This window comes from Ciona robusta, chromosome 13 (genome assembly GCF_009617815.1).
Source record: "Ciona robusta chromosome 13, ASM961781v2".
NCBI classification, from domain to species: Eukaryota; Metazoa; Chordata; class Ascidiacea; order Phlebobranchia; family Cionidae; genus Ciona; species Ciona robusta.
The window spans coordinates 418,760-437,645 of record NC_143247.1 but is presented as its reverse complement, the minus strand read 5'-3'; the positions used below and the strand labels follow the sequence as shown (position 1 = coordinate 437,645).

The 18,886-nt window shown below is 34.9% G+C and overlaps 5 long non-coding RNA genes across 6 annotated transcripts; 3 read left to right on the top strand and 2 right to left on the bottom strand.

The window, feature by feature from the left end:
* The first annotated feature begins 767 nt into the window (after positions 1-767).
* On the top strand, positions 768-1,549 carry LOC149725561 (uncharacterized). Its single transcript, XR_016386328.1, has 3 exons — positions 768-786; positions 848-995; positions 1,448-1,549. It is a non-coding gene; the product is annotated as an uncharacterized LOC149725561 (long non-coding RNA).
* A 1,053-nt stretch (positions 1,550-2,602) lies between these two features.
* Positions 2,603-3,290, bottom strand: LOC149725560 (uncharacterized). The gene is made up of 3 exons (XR_016386429.1): positions 3,139-3,290; positions 2,945-3,083; positions 2,603-2,724 (listed from the first exon to the last, which is right to left on the bottom strand). It is a non-coding gene; the product is annotated as an uncharacterized LOC149725560 (long non-coding RNA).
* Positions 3,291-6,500: 3,210 nt separating this feature from the next.
* LOC149725559 (uncharacterized) lies at positions 6,501-7,220 on the top strand. Its single transcript, XR_016386352.1, has 2 exons — positions 6,501-6,666; positions 7,119-7,220. It is a non-coding gene; the product is annotated as an uncharacterized LOC149725559 (long non-coding RNA).
* A 1,053-nt stretch (positions 7,221-8,273) lies between these two features.
* On the bottom strand, positions 8,274-8,961 carry LOC149725558 (uncharacterized). Its single transcript, XR_016386430.1, has 3 exons — positions 8,810-8,961; positions 8,616-8,754; positions 8,274-8,395 (listed from the first exon to the last, which is right to left on the bottom strand). It is a non-coding gene; the product is annotated as an uncharacterized LOC149725558 (long non-coding RNA).
* A 3,079-nt stretch (positions 8,962-12,040) lies between these two features.
* LOC149725557 (uncharacterized) lies at positions 12,041-17,320 on the top strand. Of its 2 annotated transcripts, none has more exons than XR_016386323.1 (3): positions 12,041-12,128; positions 16,620-16,767; positions 17,219-17,320. It is a non-coding gene; the product is annotated as an uncharacterized LOC149725557 (long non-coding RNA). The 2 variants fall into 2 exon arrangements; XR_016386324.1 differs by lacking the exon at positions 12,041-12,128 and adding an exon at positions 16,412-16,558.
* The last annotated feature ends 1,566 nt before the right edge of the window (positions 17,321-18,886 follow it).

The window sequence follows — 18,886 nt, the reverse complement described above, 5'->3', positions numbered from 1 at the left end:
ATGACCACTCAAGAAACAAATGAAGGTTTAAAGACACAGAAACAAAAAATAAAGAAACAGAAACTTTTTATACCTTTCGGTATTCCTGGCTGAAGTAATCGCTGCTGCTGTATGTATTCTTGGTTAATTGGGTTTCGACAATTGTAACCTAATAAAAAGAAGAAGAAAAACAAAGTTTGTAATCGCTGCTGTAATTGTGTGAGCGTGTGTATGCTTGGGTGTGTATGCTATTTAAAAAAATTGTAACCCAGTAAAAAGACAAAAAAAATCAAAAATCGCTCAAAGTAAAAGGTTAATGCACAATCAAACGCAAAGTTGCATACGTGATATAATTCGCAAGCGGGCACAAACTATACAAAACTGAACACCCCAGTTATAACGTCTGTCCTTGCGCTGCCATGCGAGGGTAAATAAGTTACATTCAATCATAATGAATTCTAGACAAGCCAACGTAAGATTTCGCTATGAACAACATATAAGGTAAAACGTTATTAAAGTGTTTTAATAAAATACACAAACGTTTGTTTGAAAAAACAAGAAAGTTTCTGAAGTAAAAACTGATGCGGTCTTTGCGATTGGTACTGAGCAAACAAGATGCTAGTTTTTAAAACGTTGAATAGTCAGTCGTATGGAATCTACGAAATTGTCAGTCGTATGGAATCTACGAAATTGAGGGGCGCATTTACTGAAAAGATTAAAACAAATGGATCGGAAACAATCAAACAACCCTAGTAATAAAAGGCGCTGAGTTTTGCAATATTTTATTAGTTCCTCAAAAGAAATAACGTAAGTAACTTATTTGTTGTTGTTTTTTTGTCTGGCTTGTAATAATTACATTTTATTGCAGATGAACAAATCAGCACTTCTACTTTTGCTTCTCATCGGACTTCTCGTCCTCACTGAAACTACTACTGCTTGGTGGGTTCGTCGTCGTCGCAGTGTTACTCGTCCTCGTGCCCATTATGACCAACAGGAAATGCCACAAATGAACGAAAGTAAATTACTGCCCGCATTTGTACTACTTTATATGTCAATTGTAAAAGCTTAACGTCTGTAAAAGTTAACAGCATAATTAAGTTTAAAAAAATGTTTTAACAACTGATGCCGTCGATCAATGGTTAGCGCGCATGCGTTGCGAGTTTAAGGCTCGTCACTGCTACCTATGTAGACGTATTTGTCCTTGGTTAAGACACTTAACAGCAAAGGCCTGAAACCCAGTGGTCACTCATGCTCTGTCTAAATTATCAAGAATACACAAAAAATAAAATACAAATTGAGTCATTAAAATAAATACCTATGATAGTTACCTTCATGGTATCTCATAAGCGGGCACAAGGTGTATGAAACAGAACAACCTTATCATAACGTCTGTCCTTGTTACTAATCCATACTAGTATAAATAAGTTTTATTGATTTAACATGTTAATACAAATATTTAAATTTTCAGATTCAGACATGAATTTCTTCAAATCGATTGCTGAAGAACAATAAGTGTTCATTTATGTTTAAGCTGCAAAAGTACGGTTTTAATAAATTGAACATCAGCAAATATACCTTGTGTTGTGTATCAGTCACCTTGTGTTTTATATTTTGTGAATATATAAACATGCGAAACAGTTTCCAATACCACCCAATTAGCGTCTATTGGAATCTAAAAAATTCACCCACAAAGTTATATACGTGGTAACTTGTAAACGGGCATGAATTGATTAAATAGAAAACTCGTGTTATATGACTGCCGTTGGGGCTCATAGAAATCGTTAAATTTAATGGATAAATTGATGGGTAAAATTATGGATAAATTGATGGGTAAAATTATAAATTAGTTAATGGGTAATATTATGAATAAATTTATTCGTATAAATTTAAAAAAAGTCTGGGTAAAATTATGAATATTGTTAGCGGTTTATTTGAGGTAGGACGAATTCTCACTTCGAAACACAAAACCAAAATATGTTGCATGGATACCTAGCTCCGCTGTTGTTTTTCGTATTTCGAACGTCTTTAAATAAAGCCCATACCATAAGTTGCATGAGAGGTTGGACGTTATTTGATATTCGCGTCACATTTCCAGAGAACATCAATACCTGACTGTGTTGCTTTAAAACTTATATTAGATGACGGATAACGCCCAATGTATAGTGTAAGATTTTTATTAGGCTGTAGCATGGCACCGACTGTTTTTGTTATGTTATAACAAATGTCATCGTAGATTCGGATAATTAGGAGCCTGTTATATCGTAACACTTAAATACGTTACAGTCGTTGTATGAAGATAGACCATGAGCACAAGCAGTGTTCGACTTGGTACGAGTTGCTAACTATCATTTCAGTGTAAATAGCTAATCCTATATCGCAGTGTTTTAAGTTAAAATCTTTTATATAAAAACACCATTCATACTGATCCTAAAAAAGTTAGAACTTCTAGGTGTCTTGCCCAAGGATACAACCCCCACAATGGTAGCGACACCGAGCCTGGGACACATACACTTCGCGGGAGGCGCGATCACATCGGATCAAGAATATTTCCTGATCCCGTTACAATAGATTAACGAAACATAATTCTTAATAAAAATGTAATCCAAAATTAACATTCACAGGGTTTGTTAATTAGGTAATTTATTCAGTTTTTCATTATTTAACACGCGCTTTATCGTTTATTTAAACTTGATTACAGCATTAGCTCTTCATTGGCGACGTCATCATCCAATTTGATGTCTTTAACTAAAATAAATACATAAGTTAATCATCAACAAAGTTGTACATGTGGCAACTCCTTTGATAGCATGAGGTGTATGAAGCAAGAAAAACTTGTTATAATGACAGTCGTAGCCCGCCATGCGAGATTAAATTAAGTATTAGTCATTTATAAACACTGCTTCATAACGTACGAATATGTATTACGATGGAGCTAAAGCCTTACAATACAAAGTGCTGTGATTACCGTTTGAGTTTTCGTTCCAAACCCAATGGCGACGGCGACGACGGCGACGGCGACGACGACGACGATAGTAGGCATCCGTAGACTCGGTGAGCACGAGGATCCCGATGACGAGCAAAAGTAGAAGCAATGATTTCTTCATCTGCAGAAACAAGCGTTAGCAGAGAGCCCACAGCAAGTTAGTACATGTTCCTTACTTTGTTCCCTGCAAACGAAAGATGATTTCGAATCCAAAATCGATGCCTTTTATACAGATTGCATTGCTATTATGTCTTGGATGGTTTCCGTATATTTACAACAAAGAGAAAGATAGCAGACACATTTCTCGTTTCCTGGTGTCTGAAGTGGGTAAACTTATTCTCTTTTTGACTCAAGCCATTTCTAAACGTTTCTTAAGTTCCAACGAAGTAAGTCTCAGTTGAGTGAGGCAACATCCGTTAATACTTTCGGAAAAGTATATTATACTGTAGCCTACCAACACTGGGTATGCAGCTTTGACTAACGTTGACAAAACGTTAATATGGTTTTTAAAGCTTGTGTTATAAAAACACGAATATATAACTTTTGAATTGGCTTTTAAAAGTTACTTATGCGTTGTTTCGATCGTCATCCATACATTGGAAAACACAAAACAAAAAAATCCATAAAAAAAGTGTTTTTATAATTAACCCAATACACTAGTTGATTTTGTACGTGAACTACATGCGTATTTCAGAATGGAAAAGCTGTTCAATTAGACCATAGCAAATTAGGTCTACAGAACCATTGGAGTTTGTTAAACTAATTTATTCGAATACAGTAAACAAAGCGCCATGGATGTCTTTACAAGACACTTGTTTTAAAGAACAGTCAACACAAATATAGCCTAAAGTTCCTAAGAATTCACGAAACAATTGGAAATATTAAATATAATGATCTCGGATAGAATGGAAGTCTTTAAAGTAACAGAACCATTGAACGGGAAGTCTCTAAAGTAACGGAACCATTGAACGGGAAGTCTTTAAAGTAACAGAACCATTGAACGGGAAGTCTCTAAAGTAACGGAACCATTGTACGGGAAGTCTCTAAAGTAACGGAACCATTGAACGGGAAGTCTCTAAAGTAACGGAACCATTGAACGGGAAGTCTCTAAAGTAACGGAACCATTGAACGGGAAGTCTCTAAAGTAACAGAACCATTGAACGGGAAGTCTCTAAAGTAACGGAACCATTGAACGGGAAGTCTCTAAAGTAACGGAACCATTGAACGGGAAGTCTCTAAAGTAACAGAACCATTGAACGGGAAGTCTCTAAAGTAACGGAACCATTGAACGGGAAGTCTCTAAAGTAACGGAACCATTAAACGGGAAGTCTTTAAAGTAACGGAACCATTGAACGGGAAGTCTCTAAAGTAACGGAACCATTGAACGGGAAGTCTCCAAAGTAATGGAACCATTGGGTGGGAAGTCTTTATTTAGAATTAAAACTCTAAAGACAAGAGACTTCACCCTATTTTAAAACGTTTCATGGATTCTTATGAAGATTAACGTTAGTGTTGGAGGAACGAGAGAAGAGTGTATGATGGACGATAAACACTTCATGCTCTTTCACAACGAAAGTCCACCCTAGCTGTTTTTAAAATGTCATGGGCTTTTGTGAAATTTCACCTACGTTACTGTTGTTAACACCTACGTTACTAATCGTTAACAGAACAATGTTTTGTAATTTTCCACTTGGCTATACAACGTTGGCAAAGCTTTATTAACCCTTTAATATTATTGCAATAGGCATGTGATAGTGTTTATATTTGGTGTTATCGCTTTACATATATACGCTTAAATGCGTGGTATTGGCATTTATTGATTTCTAGTTAAGGTAACCAAGTCGATCCTGTGTATAGCTGAGAAAACTTTTAGGAAACGTCGACCCAAATTTTGGGTAGCACTGTATTACGCATGGTACCGTGGGGTAAGATGGGATACTGTTAGAACACATATTCCATGATCGTGATTTGAACAATTATCTTGTACACTCAAAAAGAATCGATTATATAATTTTGTAAATAATCTTTGTTTAATACCAAATGAAGCGATAAAAGAGAATTTAATCACTGAACATTTTACCAACGCGAACTTAATGAGAGTATATCGCACGTTGCTATGGATAAGCGGCTGTTGAAAACGACAACCACAAATAAGTTGTGCTTTATTTTAGCTCTTGTTTATATTATGATACACTTTCCGCCAGAACGAACGTTTATTTGAACCTTTTATTTTCTTGAGACATCATTTTCGGGTGTAGGAACCTCTATGTTACATGCGTAGTAACTTATCTGCTAGGTGTAGGCGACCCCGCTTGTTTTCGTTTTTTTTTAAATGTAAATATGTTTTGTTTCACATGTTGTTTTTAACCTATGCTTTATCGTAATCAAATACTCTAATAAAATCAATATTCTTTTACAACATGCTGCAAAGGAAAGTTGGAATGCTAATTCTGTATTGATTTAATTGTAGAATTAAATTCCTCAATTAGATGTAATAAAAAATGTTACTTTTACTGAAACGTAAACCATAGTTGTCGTCAGTACATCAGAGTGGAAAATTACATGAACAGTTTAAAATACCAGATGTAAAAACGATAAATCAAGCCTGACTCTAAACGGGGAGTTATTAAAACAAAACGACAAAACACTAACAACTGTTTAAGCTGATAAGATGACCACTCAAGAAACAAATGAAGGTTTAAAGACACAGAAACAAAAAATAAAGAAACAGAAACTTTTTATACCTTTCGGTATTTCTGGCTGACGTAATCGCTGCTGCTGTATGTATTCTTGGTTAATTGGGTTTCGACAATTGTAACCTAATAAAAAGAAGAAGAAAAACAAAGTTTGTAATCGCTGCTGTAATTGTGTGAGCGTATGTATGCTTGGGTGTGTATGCTATTTAAAAAAATTGTAACCCAGTAAAAAGACAAAAAAAAATCAAAAATCGCTCAAAGTAAAAGGTTAATGCACAATCAAACGCAAAGTTGCATACGTGATATAATTCGCAAGCGGGCACAAAGTATACAAAACTGAACACGCCAGTTATAACATCTGTCCTTGCGCTGCCATGCGAGGGTAAATAAGTTACATTCAATCATAATGAATTCTAGACAAGCCAACGTAAGATTTCGCTATGAACAACATATAAGGTAAAACGTTATTAAAGTGTTTTATTAAAATACACAAACGTTTGTTTGAAAAAACAAGAAAGTTTCTGAAGTAAAAACTGATGCGGTCTTTGCGATTGGTACTGAGCAAACAAGATGCTAGTTTTTAAAACGTTGAATAGTTTCGGTTTTTTTCAGGCGTATTAATCTTTACAGCACGTACTCATGCCTTACACAGGAACTCATCAGTCGTATCGAATCTACGAAATTGAGGGGCGCATTTACTGAAAAGATTAAAACAAATGGATCGGAAACAATCAAACAACCCTAGTAATAAAAGGCGCTGAGTTTTGCAATATTTTATTAGTTCCTCAAAAGAAATAACGTAAGTAACTTATTTGTTGTTGTTTTTTTGTCTGGCTTGTAATAATTACATTTTATTGCAGATGAACAAATCAGCACTTCTACTTTTGCTTCTCATCGGACTTCTCGTCCTCACTGAAACTACTACTGCTTGGTGGGTTCGTCGTCGTCGCAGTGTTACTCGTCCTCGTGCCCATTATGACCAACAGGAAATGCCACAAATGAACGAAAGTAAATTACTGCCCGCATTTGTACTACTTTATATGTCAATTGTAAAAGCTTAACGTCTGTAAAAGTTAACAGCATAATTAAGTTTAAAAAAATGTTTTAACAACTGATGCCGTCGATCAATGGTTAGCGCGCATGCGTTGCGAGTTTAAGGCTCGTCACTGCTACCTATGTAGACGTATTTGTCCTTGGTTAAGACACTTAACAGCAAAGGCCTGAAACCCAGTGGTCACTCATGCTCTGTCTAAATTATCAAGAATACACAAAAAATAAAATACAAATTGAGTCATTAAAATAAATACCTATGATAGTTACCTTCATGGTATCTCATAAGCGGGCACAAGGTGTATGAAACAGAACAACCTTATCATAACGTCTGTCCTTGTTACTAATCCATACTAGTATAAATAAGTTTTATTGATTTAACATGTTAATACAAATATTTAAATTTTCAGATTCAGACATGAATTTCTTCAAATCGATTGCTGAAGAACAATAAGTGTTCATTTATGTTTAAGCTGCAAAAGTACGGTTTTAATAAATTGAACATCAGCAAATATACCTTGTGTTGTGTATCAGTCACCTTGTGTTTTATATTTTGTGAATATATAAACATGCGAAACAGTTTCCAATACCACCCAATTAGCGTCTATTGGAATCTAAAAAATTCACCCACAAAGTTATATACGTGGTAACTTGTAAACGGGCATGAATTGATTAAATAGAAAACTCGTGTTATATGACTGCCGTTGGGGCTCATAGAAATCGTTAAATTTAATGGATAAATTGATGGGTAAAATTATGGATAAATTGATGGGTAAAATTATAAATTAGTTAATGGGTAATATTATGAATAAATTTATTCGTATAAATTTAAAAAAAGTCTGGGTAAAATTATGAATATTGTTAGCGGTTTATTTGAGGTAGGACGAATTCTCACTTCGAAACACAAAACCAAAATATGTTGCATGGATACCTAGCTCCGCTGTTGTTTTTCGTATTTCGAACGTCTTTAAATAAAGCCCATACCATAAGTTGCATGAGAGGTTGGACGTTATTTGATATTCGCGTCACATTTCCAGAGAACATCAATACCTGACTGTGTTGCTTTAAAACTTATATTAGATGACGGATAACGCCCAATGTATAGTGTAAGATTTTTATTAGGCTGTAGCATGGCACCGACTGTTTTTGTTATGTTATAACAAATGTCATCGTAGATTCGGATAATTAGGAGCCTGTTATATCGTAACACTTAAATACGTTACAGTCGTTGTATGAAGATAGACCATGAGCACAAGCAGTGTTCGACTTGGTACGAGTTGCTAACTATCATTTCAGTGTAAATAGCTAATCCTATATCGCAGTGTTTTAAGTTAAAATCTTTTATATAAAAACACCATTCATACTGATCCTAAAAAAGTTAGAACTTCTAGGTGTCTTGCCCAAGGATACAACCCCCACAATGGTAGCGACACCGAGCCTGGGACACATACACTTCGCTGGAGGCGCGATCACATCGGATCAAGAATATTTCCTGATCCCGTTACAATAGATTAACGAAACATAATTCTTAATAAAAATGTAATCCAAAATTAACATTCACAGGGTTTGTTAATTAGGTAATTTATTCAGTTTTTCATTATTTAACACGCGCTTTATCGTTTATTTAAACTTGATTACAGCATTAGCTCTTCATTGGCGACGTCATCATCCAATTTGATGTCTTTAACTAAAATAAATACATAAGTTAATCATCAACAAAGTTGTACATGTGGCAACTCCTTTGATAGCATGAGGTGTATGAAGCAAGAAAAACTTGTTATAATGACAGTCGTAGCCCGCCATGCGAGATTAAATTAAGTATTAGTCATTTATAAACACTGCTTCATAACGTACGAATATGTATTACGATGGAGCTAAAGCCTTACAATACAAAGTGCTGTGATTACCGTTTGAGTTTTCGTTCCAAACCCAATGGCGACGGCGACGACGGCGACGGCGACGACGACGACGATAGTAGGCATCCGTAGACTCGGTGAGCACGAGGATCCCGATGACGAGCAAAAGTAGAAGCAATGATTTCTTCATCTGCAGAAACAAGCGTTAGCAGAGAGCCCACAGCAAGTTAGTACATGTTCCTTACTTTGTTCCCTGCAAACGAAAGATGATTTCGAATCCAAAATCGATGCCTTTTATACAGATTGCATTGCTATTATGTCTTGGATGGTTTCCGTATATTTACAACAAAGAGAAAGATAGCAGACACATTTCTCGTTTCCTGGTGTCTGAAGTGGGTAAACTTATTCTCTTTTTGACTCAAGCCATTTCTAAACGTTTCTTAAGTTCCAACGAAGTAAGTCTCAGTTGAGTGAGGCAACATCCGTTAATACTTTCGGAAAAGTATATTATACTGTAGCCTACCAACACTGGGTATGCAGCTTTGACTAACGTTGACAAAACGTTAATATGGTTTTTAAAGCTTGTGTTATAAAAACACGAATATATAACTTTTGAATTGGCTTTTAAAAGTTACTTATGCGTTGTTTCGATCGTCATCCATACATTGGAAAACACAAAACAAAAAAATCCATAAAAAAAGTGTTTTTATAATTAACCCAATACACTAGTTGATTTTGTACGTGAACTACATGCGTATTTCAGAATGGAAAAGCTGTTCAATTAGACCATAGCAAATTAGGTCTACAGAACCATTGGAGTTTGTTAAACTAATTTATTCGAATACAGTAAACAAAGCGCCATGGATGTCTTTACAAGACACTTGTTTTAAAGAACAGTCAACACAAATATAGCCTAAAGTTCCTAAGAATTCACGAAACAATTGGAAATATTAAATATAATGATCTCGGATAGAATGGAAGTCTTTAAAGTAACAGAACCATTGAACGGGAAGTCTCTAAAGTAACGGAACCATTGAACGGGAAGTCTTTAAAGTAACAGAACCATTGAACGGGAAGTCTCTAAAGTAACGGAACCATTGTACGGGAAGTCTCTAAAGTAACGGAACCATTGAACGGGAAGTCTCTAAAGTAACGGAACCATTGAACGGGAAGTCTCTAAAGTAACGGAACCATTGAACGGGAAGTCTCTAAAGTAACAGAACCATTGAACGGGAAGTCTCTAAAGTAACGGAACCATTGAACGGGAAGTCTCTAAAGTAACGGAACCATTGAACGGGAAGTCTCTAAAGTAACAGAACCATTGAACGGGAAGTCTCTAAAGTAACGGAACCATTGAACGGGAAGTCTCTAAAGTAACGGAACCATTAAACGGGAAGTCTTTAAAGTAACGGAACCATTGAACGGGAAGTCTCTAAAGTAACGGAACCATTGAACGGGAAGTCTCCAAAGTAATGGAACCATTGGGTGGGAAGTCTTTATTTAGAATTAAAACTCTAAAGACAAGAGACTTCACCCTATTTTAAAACGTTTCATGGATTCTTATGAAGATTAACGTTAGTGTTGGAGGAACGAGAGAAGAGTGTATGATGGACGATAAACACTTCATGCTCTTTCACAACGAAAGTCCACCCTAGCTGTTTTTAAAATGTCATGGGCTTTTGTGAAATTTCACCTACGTTACTGTTGTTAACACCTACGTTACTAATCGTTAACAGAACAATGTTTTGTAATTTTCCACTTGGCTATACAACGTTGGCAAAGCTTTATTAACCCTTTAATATTATTGCAATAGGCATGTGATAGTGTTTATATTTGGTGTTATCGCTTTACATATATACGCTTAAATGCGTGGTATTGGCATTTATTGATTTCTAGTTAAGGTAACCAAGTCGATCCTGTGTATAGCTGAGAAAACTTTTAGGAAACGTCGACCCAAATTTTGGGTAGCACTGTATTACGCATGGTACCGTGGGGTAAGATGGGATACTGTTAGAACACATATTCCATGATCGTGATTTGAACAATTATCTTGTACACTCAAAAAGAATCGATTATATAATTTTGTAAATAATCTTTGTTTAATACCAAATGAAGCGATAAAAGAGAATTTAATCACTGAACATTTTACCAACGCGAACTTAATGAGAGTATATCGCACGTTGCTATGGATAAGCGGCTGTTGAAAACGACAACCACAAATAAGTTGTGCTTTATTTTAGCTCTTGTTTATATTATGATACACTTTCCGCCAGAACGAACGTTTATTTGAACCTTTTATTTTCTTGAGACATCATTTTCGGGTGTAGGAACCTCTATGTTACATGCGTAGTAACTTATCTGCTAGGTGTAGGCGACCCCGCTTGTTTTCGTTTTTTTTTAAATGTAAATATGTTTTGTTTCACATGTTGTTTTTAACCTATGCTTTATCGTAATCAAATACTCTAATAAAATCAATATTCTTTTACAACATGCTGCAAAGGAAAGTTGGAATGCTAATTCTGTATTGATTTAATTGTAGAATTAAATTCCTCAATTAGATGTAATAAAAAATGTTACTTTTACTGAAACGTAAACCATAGTTGTCGTCAGTACATCAGAGTGGAAAATTACATGAACAGTTTAAAATACCAGATGTAAAAACGATAAATCAAGCCTGACTCTAAACGGGGAGTTATTAAAACAAAACGACAAAACACTAACAACTGTTTAAGCTGATAAGATGACCACTCAAGAAACAAATGAAGGTTTAAAGACACAGAAACAAAAAATAAAGAAACAGAAACTTTTTATACCTTTCGGTATTTCTGGCTGACGTAATCGCTGCTGCTGTATGTATTCTTGGTTAATTGGGTTTCGACAATTGTAACCTAATAAAAAGAAGAAGAAAAACAAAGTTTGTAATCGCTGCTGTAATTGTGTGAGCGTATGTATGCTTGGGTGTGTATGCTATTTAAAAAAATTGTAACCCAGTAAAAAGACAAAAAAAAATCAAAAATCGCTCAAAGTAAAAGGTTAATGCACAATCAAACGCAAAGTTGCATACGTGATATAATTCGCAAGCGGGCACAAAGTATACAAAACTGAACACGCCAGTTATAACATCTGTCCTTGCGCTGCCATGCGAGGGTAAATAAGTTACATTCAATCATAATGAATTCTAGACAAGCCAACGTAAGATTTCGCTATGAACAACATATAAGGTAAAACGTTATTAAAGTGTTTTATTAAAATACACAAACGTTTGTTTGAAAAAACAAGAAAGTTTCTGAAGTAAAAACTGATGCGGTCTTTGCGATTGGTACTGAGCAAACAAGATGCTAGTTTTTAAAACGTTGAATAGTTTCGGTTTTTTTCAGGCGTATTAATCTTTACAGCACGTACTCATGCCTTACACAGGAACTCATCAGTCGTATCGAATCTACGAAATTGAGGGGCGCATTTACTGAAAAGATTAAAACAAATGGATCGGAAACAATCAAACAACCCTAGTAATAAAAGGCGCTGAGTTTTGCAATATTTTATTAGTTCCTCAAAAGAAATAACGTAAGTAACTTATTTGTTGTTGTCTTTTTGTCTGGCTTGTAATAATTACATTTTATTGCAGATGAACAAGTCAGCACTTCTACTTTTGCTTCTCATCGGACTTCTCGTCCTCACTGAAACTACTGCTTGGTGGGTTCGTCGTCGTCGCAGTGTTACTCGTCCTCGTACCCATTATGACCAACAGGAAATGCCACAAATAAACGAAAGTAAATTACTGCCGGCAATTGTACTACTTTATATGACAATTGTAAAAGCTTAACGTCTGTAAAAGTTAACAGCATAATTAAGTTTAAAAAAATGTTTTAACAACTGATGCCGTCGATCAATGGTTAGCGCGCATGCGTTGCGAGTTTAAGGCTCGTCACTGCTACCATTGTAGACGTATTTGTCCTTGGTTAAGACACTTAACAGCAAAGGCCTGAAACCCAGTGGTCACTCATGCTCTGTCTAAATTATCAAGAATACACAAAAAATAAAATACAAATTGAGTCATTAAAATAAATACCTATGATAGTTACCTTCATGTTATCTCATAAGCGGGCACAAGGTGTATGAAACAGAACAACTTTATCATAACGTCTGTCCTTGTTACTAATCCATACTAGTATAAATAAGTTTTATTGATTTAACATGTTAATACAAATATTTAAATTTTCAGATTCAGACATGAATTTCTTCAAATCGATTGCTGAAGAACAATAAGTGTTCATTTATGTTTAAGCTGCAAAAGTACGGTTTTAATAAATTGAACATCAGCAAATATACTTTGTGTTGTGTATCAGTCACCTTGTATTTTAAACTTTGTAAATATCTAAACATGCGGAACAATTTCCAACACCGCCTAATTAGCGTCTAAGGGAATCTAAAAAATTCACCCACAAAGTTATATACGTGGTAACTTGTAAACGGGCATGAATTAACTAAATAGAAAACTCGTGTTATATGACTGCCGTTGGGGCTCATAGAAATCGTTAAATTTAATGGATAAATTGATGGGTAAAATTATGGATAAATTTATGGGTAAAATTATGGATAAATTTATGGGTAAAATTATAAATTAGTTAATGGGTAATATTATTAATAAATTTATTCGTATAAATTTAAAAAAAGTCTGGGTAAAATTATGAATATTGTTAGCGGTTTATTTGAGGTAGGACGAATTCTCACTTCGAAACACAAAACCAAAATATGTTGCATGGATACCTAGCTCCGCTGTTGTTTTTCGTATATTTCGAACGTCTTTAAATAAAGCCCATACCATAAGTTGCATGAGAGGTTGGACGTTATTTGATATTCGCGTCCCATTTCGAGAGAACATCAATACCTGACTGTGTTGCTTTAAAACTTATATTAGATGACGGATAACGCCCAATGTATAGTGTAAGATTTTTATTAGGATGTAGCATGGCACCGACTGTTTTTGTTATGTTATAACAAATGTCATCGTAGATTCGGATATTTAGGAGGCTGTTATATCGTAACACTTAAATACGTTACAGTCGTTGTATGAAGATAGACCATGAGCACAAGCAGTGTTCGACTTGGTACGAGTTGCTAACTATCATTTCATAAAGTTAATGTTGTACAGTGCAAATCATATTTTATTTCAAACCGATGTTTTCACTAATACGGTATTATTCTAGAATGAATGAATGTTTCCACAGCGAGTTAGTAGGTTACATGTTCCTTATTTTATTTCAATGAAACGTTGGCCTTCCGAAACAAGATGCTTTGCTTACCGTTTGAATTTTTGATTTCGTTCCAACCCCAATAGCGACGACGGCGATTGTAGGCATTCGTAGACTCGGTGAGCACGAGGATCCCGATGACGAGCAAGAGTAGAAGCAATGATTTCCTCATCTACAGAAACAAGCGTTAGTAGAGAGCCCACAGCAAGTTAGTACATGTTCCTTACTTTGTTCCCTGCAAACGAAAGATGATTTCGAATCCAAAATCGATGTATTTCAGAATGGGAAAGCTGTTCAATTAGACCATAGCAAATTAGGTCTACATAACCATTGGAGTTTGTTAAACTAATTTATTCGAATACAGTAAAAAAAGCGCCATGGATGTCTTTACAAGACAGTTGTTTTAAAGAACAGTCAACACAAATATAGCCTAAAGTTCCTAAGAATTCACGAAACAATTGGAAATATTAAATATAATGATCTCGGATAGAATGGAAGTCTTTAAATTAACGGAACCATTAAAGGGGGAGTCTCCAGAGTAACGGAACCATTGTACGGGAAGTCTCTAAAGTAACGGAACCATTAAACGGGAAGTCTTTAAAGTAACGGAACCATTGAACGGGAAGTCTCCAAAGTAATGGAACCATTGGGTGGGACGTCTTTATTTAGAATTAACACTCTAAAGACAAGAGACTTCACGCTAATTCAAAACGTTTTATGAATTCTTATGAAGATTAACGTTAGTGTTGGAGAAACGAGAGAAGAGTGTATGATGGACGATAAACACTTTATGCGCTTTCAAAACGAAAGCCCACCCTAGCTGTTTTTAAAATGTCATGGCTTTTGTGAAATTTCACCTACGTTACTGTTGTTAACACCTACGTTACTGTTGTTTCACGTACGTTATTAATCGTTAACAGAACAATGTTTTGTAATTTTCCACTTGGCTATACAACGTTGGCAAAGCTATATTAACCCTTTAATATTATTGCAATAGGCATGTGATAGTGTTTATATTTGGTGTTATCGCTTTACATATATATACGCTTAAATGCGTGGTATTGGCATTTATTGATTTCTAGTTAAGGTAACCAAGTCGATTCTGTGTATGGCTGAGAAAACGTTTAGAAAACGTCGTCCCAAATATTGGGTAGCACTGTATTACGTATGGTACCGTGGGGCAAGATGAGATACTGTTAGAACACATATTTCCTGATCGTGATTTGAACAATTATCTTGTACACTCAAAAAGAATCGATTATATAATTTTGTAAATAATCTTTGTTTAATACCAAATAAAGAGAATTTAATCACTGACCAATTTACCAACGCGAAATTAATGAGAGTATATCGCACGTTGCTATGGATAAGCGGCTTTTGAAAACGACAACCACAAATAAGTTGTGCTTTATTTTAGCTCTTGTTTATATCATGATACACTTCCCGCCAGAACGAACGTTTATTTGAACCTTTTATTTTCTTGAGACATCATTTTCGGGTGTAGGAACCTCTATGTTACATGCGTAGTAACTTATCTGCTAGGTGTAGGCGACCCCGCTTGTTTTCGTTTTTTTTTAAATGTAAATATGTTTTGTTTCATATGTTGTTTTTAACCTATGCTTTATCGTAATCAAATACTCTAATAAAGTCAATATTCTTTTACAACATGCTGCAAAGGAAAGTTAGAATGCTAATTCTGTATTGATTTCATTGTAGAATTAAATTCCTCAATTAAATGTAATAAAAAATGTTACTTTTACTGAAACGTAAACTATAGTTGTCGTCAGTACATCAGAGTGGAAAATTACATAAACAGTTTAAAATACCAGATGTAAAAACAATAAATCAAGCCTGACTCTAAACAGGGAGTTATTAAAACAAAACGACAAAACACTAACAACTGTTTAAGCTGATAAGATGACCACTCAAGAAACAAATGAAGGTTTAAAGAAACAGAAACAAAAAATAAAGAAACAGAAACCTTTTATACCTTTCGGTATTCCTGGCTGACGTAATCGCTGCTGCTGTAAGTATTCTTGGTTAATTGGGTTTCGACAATTGTAACCTAATAAAAAGAAGAAGAAAAACAAAGTTTGTAATCGCTGCTGTAATTGTGTGAGCGTGTGTATGCCTGGGTGTGTATGCTATTTAAAAAAATTGTAACCCAGTAAAAAGACAAAAAAAAATCAAAAATCGCTCAAAGTAAAAGGTTAATGCACAATCAAACGCAAAGTTGCATACGTGATATAATTCGCAAGCGGGCACAAAGTATACAAAACTGAACACCCCAGTTATAACGTCTGTCCTTGCGCTGCCATGCGAGGGTAAATAAGTTACATTCAATCATAATGAATTCTAGACAAGCCAACGTAAGATTTCGCTATGAACAACATATAAGGTAAAACGTTATTAAAGTGTTTTATTAAAATACACAAACGTTTGTTTGAAAAAACAAGAAAGTTTCTGAAGTAAAAACTGATGCGGTCTTTGCGATTGGTACTGAGCAAACAAGATGCTAGTTTTTAAAACGTTGAATAGTTTCGGTGGTTTTTCAGGCGTATTAATCTTTACAGCACGTACTCATGCCTTACACAGGAACTCATCAGTCGTATCGAATCTACGAAATTGAGGGGCGCATTTATTGAAAAGATTAAAACAAATGGATCGGAAACAATCAAACAACCCTAGTAATAAAAGGCGCTGAGTTTTGCAATATTTTATTAGTTCCTTAAAAGAAATAACGTAAGTAACTTATTTGTTGTTGTCTTTTTGTCTGGCTTGTAATAATTACATTTTATTGCAGATGAACAAGTCAGCACTTCTACTTTTGCTTCTCATCGGACTTCTCGTCCTCACTGAAACTACTACTGCTTGGTGGGTTCGTCGTCGTCGCAGTGTTACTCGTCCTCGTACCCATTATGACCAACAGGAAATGCCACAAATGAACGAAAGTAAATTACTGCCCGCAATTGTACTACTTTATATGTCATTGTAAAAGCTTAACGTCTGTAAAAGTTAACAGCATAATTAAGTTTAAAAAAATGTTTTAACAACTGATGCCGTCGATCAACGGTTAGCGCGCATGCGTTGCGAGTTTAAGGCTTGTCACTGCTACCATTGTAGACGTATTTGTCCTTGGTTAAGACACTTAACAGCAAAGGCCTGAAACCCAGTGGTCACTCATGCTCTGTCTAAATTATCAAGAATACACAAAAAATAAAATACAAATTGAGTCATTAAAATAAATACCTATGATAGTTACCTTCATGGTATCTCATAAGCGGGCACAAGGTGTATGAAACAGAACAACCTTATCATAACGTCTGTCCTTGTTACTAATCCATACTAGTATAAATAAGTTTTATTGATTTAACATGTTAATACAAATATTTAAATTTTCAGATTCAGACATGAATTTCTTCAAATCGATTGCTGAAGAACAATAAGTGTTCATTTATGTTTAAGCTGCAAAAGTACGGTTTTAATAAATTGAACATCAGCAAATATACCTTGTGTTGTGTATCAGTCACCTTATGTTTTATATTTTGTGAATATATAAACATGCGAAACAGTTTCCAATACCACCCAATTAGCGTCTATTGGAATCTAAAAAATTCACCCACAAAGTTATATACGCGGTAACTTGTAAACGGGCATGAATTAATTAAATAGAAAACTCGTGTTATATGACTGCCGTTGGGGCTCATAGCAATCGTTAAATTTAATGGATAAATTGATGGGTAAAATTATGGATAAATTTATGGGTAAAATTATAAATTAGTTAATGGGTAATATTATAAATAAATTTATTCGTATAATTATAAAAAAAAATTATGGGTAAAATTATGAATATTGTTAGCGGTTTATTTAAGGTAGGACGACTTCTCACTTCGAAACACAAAACCAAAATGACCACATTTTAATGGGTAAACAACGGCTTAAAATGCATGAGTAAACAAAGCCAATACAGTATGATCACAAACAAAGGCAGTATAGAACTTAGAAGACACAGTGATATACATAACCATAGATACCTAAATGTATTTAGATACCTATGGTAGCACCAATTGGCCACGATATGTTATGATAAACTAACAAGGAAACGTACGCAGATTATTTATTCTCACGTGACAGGATAAGTACAGTAGTTATAACACGGTTGTTCATACACCTCGCACCCGCTTACCATTTACCACGTATGTAATTTATTTATCCTCACGTGAAGGGGCAATGACAGTTGTTATTATACGTTTGTTCATACACCTCGTGTTTGCTTATGAGTATCCACGTACGTTGATTTGTGGGTGTTTTTTTGATTTTTTGGTTTGTAAATATGTTGCATGGATACCTAGCTCCGCTGTTGTTTTTTGTATTTCGAACGTCTTCAAACAAAGCCCATACCATTAGTTGCATGAGAGGTTGGACGTTATTTGATATTCGCGTCACATTTCCAGAGAATATCAATACCTGACTGTGTTGCTTTAAAAGTTATATTAGATGACGGATAACGCCCAATGTATAGTGTAAGATTTTTATTAGGCTGTAGCATGGCACCGACTGTTTTTGTTATGTTATAACAAATGTCATCGTAGATTCGGATAGTTAGGAGCCTGTTATATCGTAACACTTAAATACGTTACAGTCGTTGTATGAAGATAGACCATGAGCACAAGCAGTGTTCGACTTGGTACGAGTTGCTAACTATCATTTCATAAAGTTAATGTTGTACAGTGCAAATAATATTTTATTTCAAACCGATGTTTTCACTAATACGGTATTATTCTAGAATGAATGAATGTAGTTTACTTTATCTTCGCGTGCTATGAAGACGACAGTCTTTATTTTTATGTATGGCTGATATTTTGGACAACCCATTAGTGACCACTAGGTTGAATCAATTGCCGTTGAGTGTCTTGCATACGCCACCAATGATAGCAACGTTGCACCTTGAAACCCCATATAGAGGCAGGCGCTCAAACCATTCTGTCACGGCGTCAGACAATAAGTGTAAATAGCTAATCCTATATCGCAGTGTTTTAAATTAAAATCTTTTATATAAAAAACCATTCA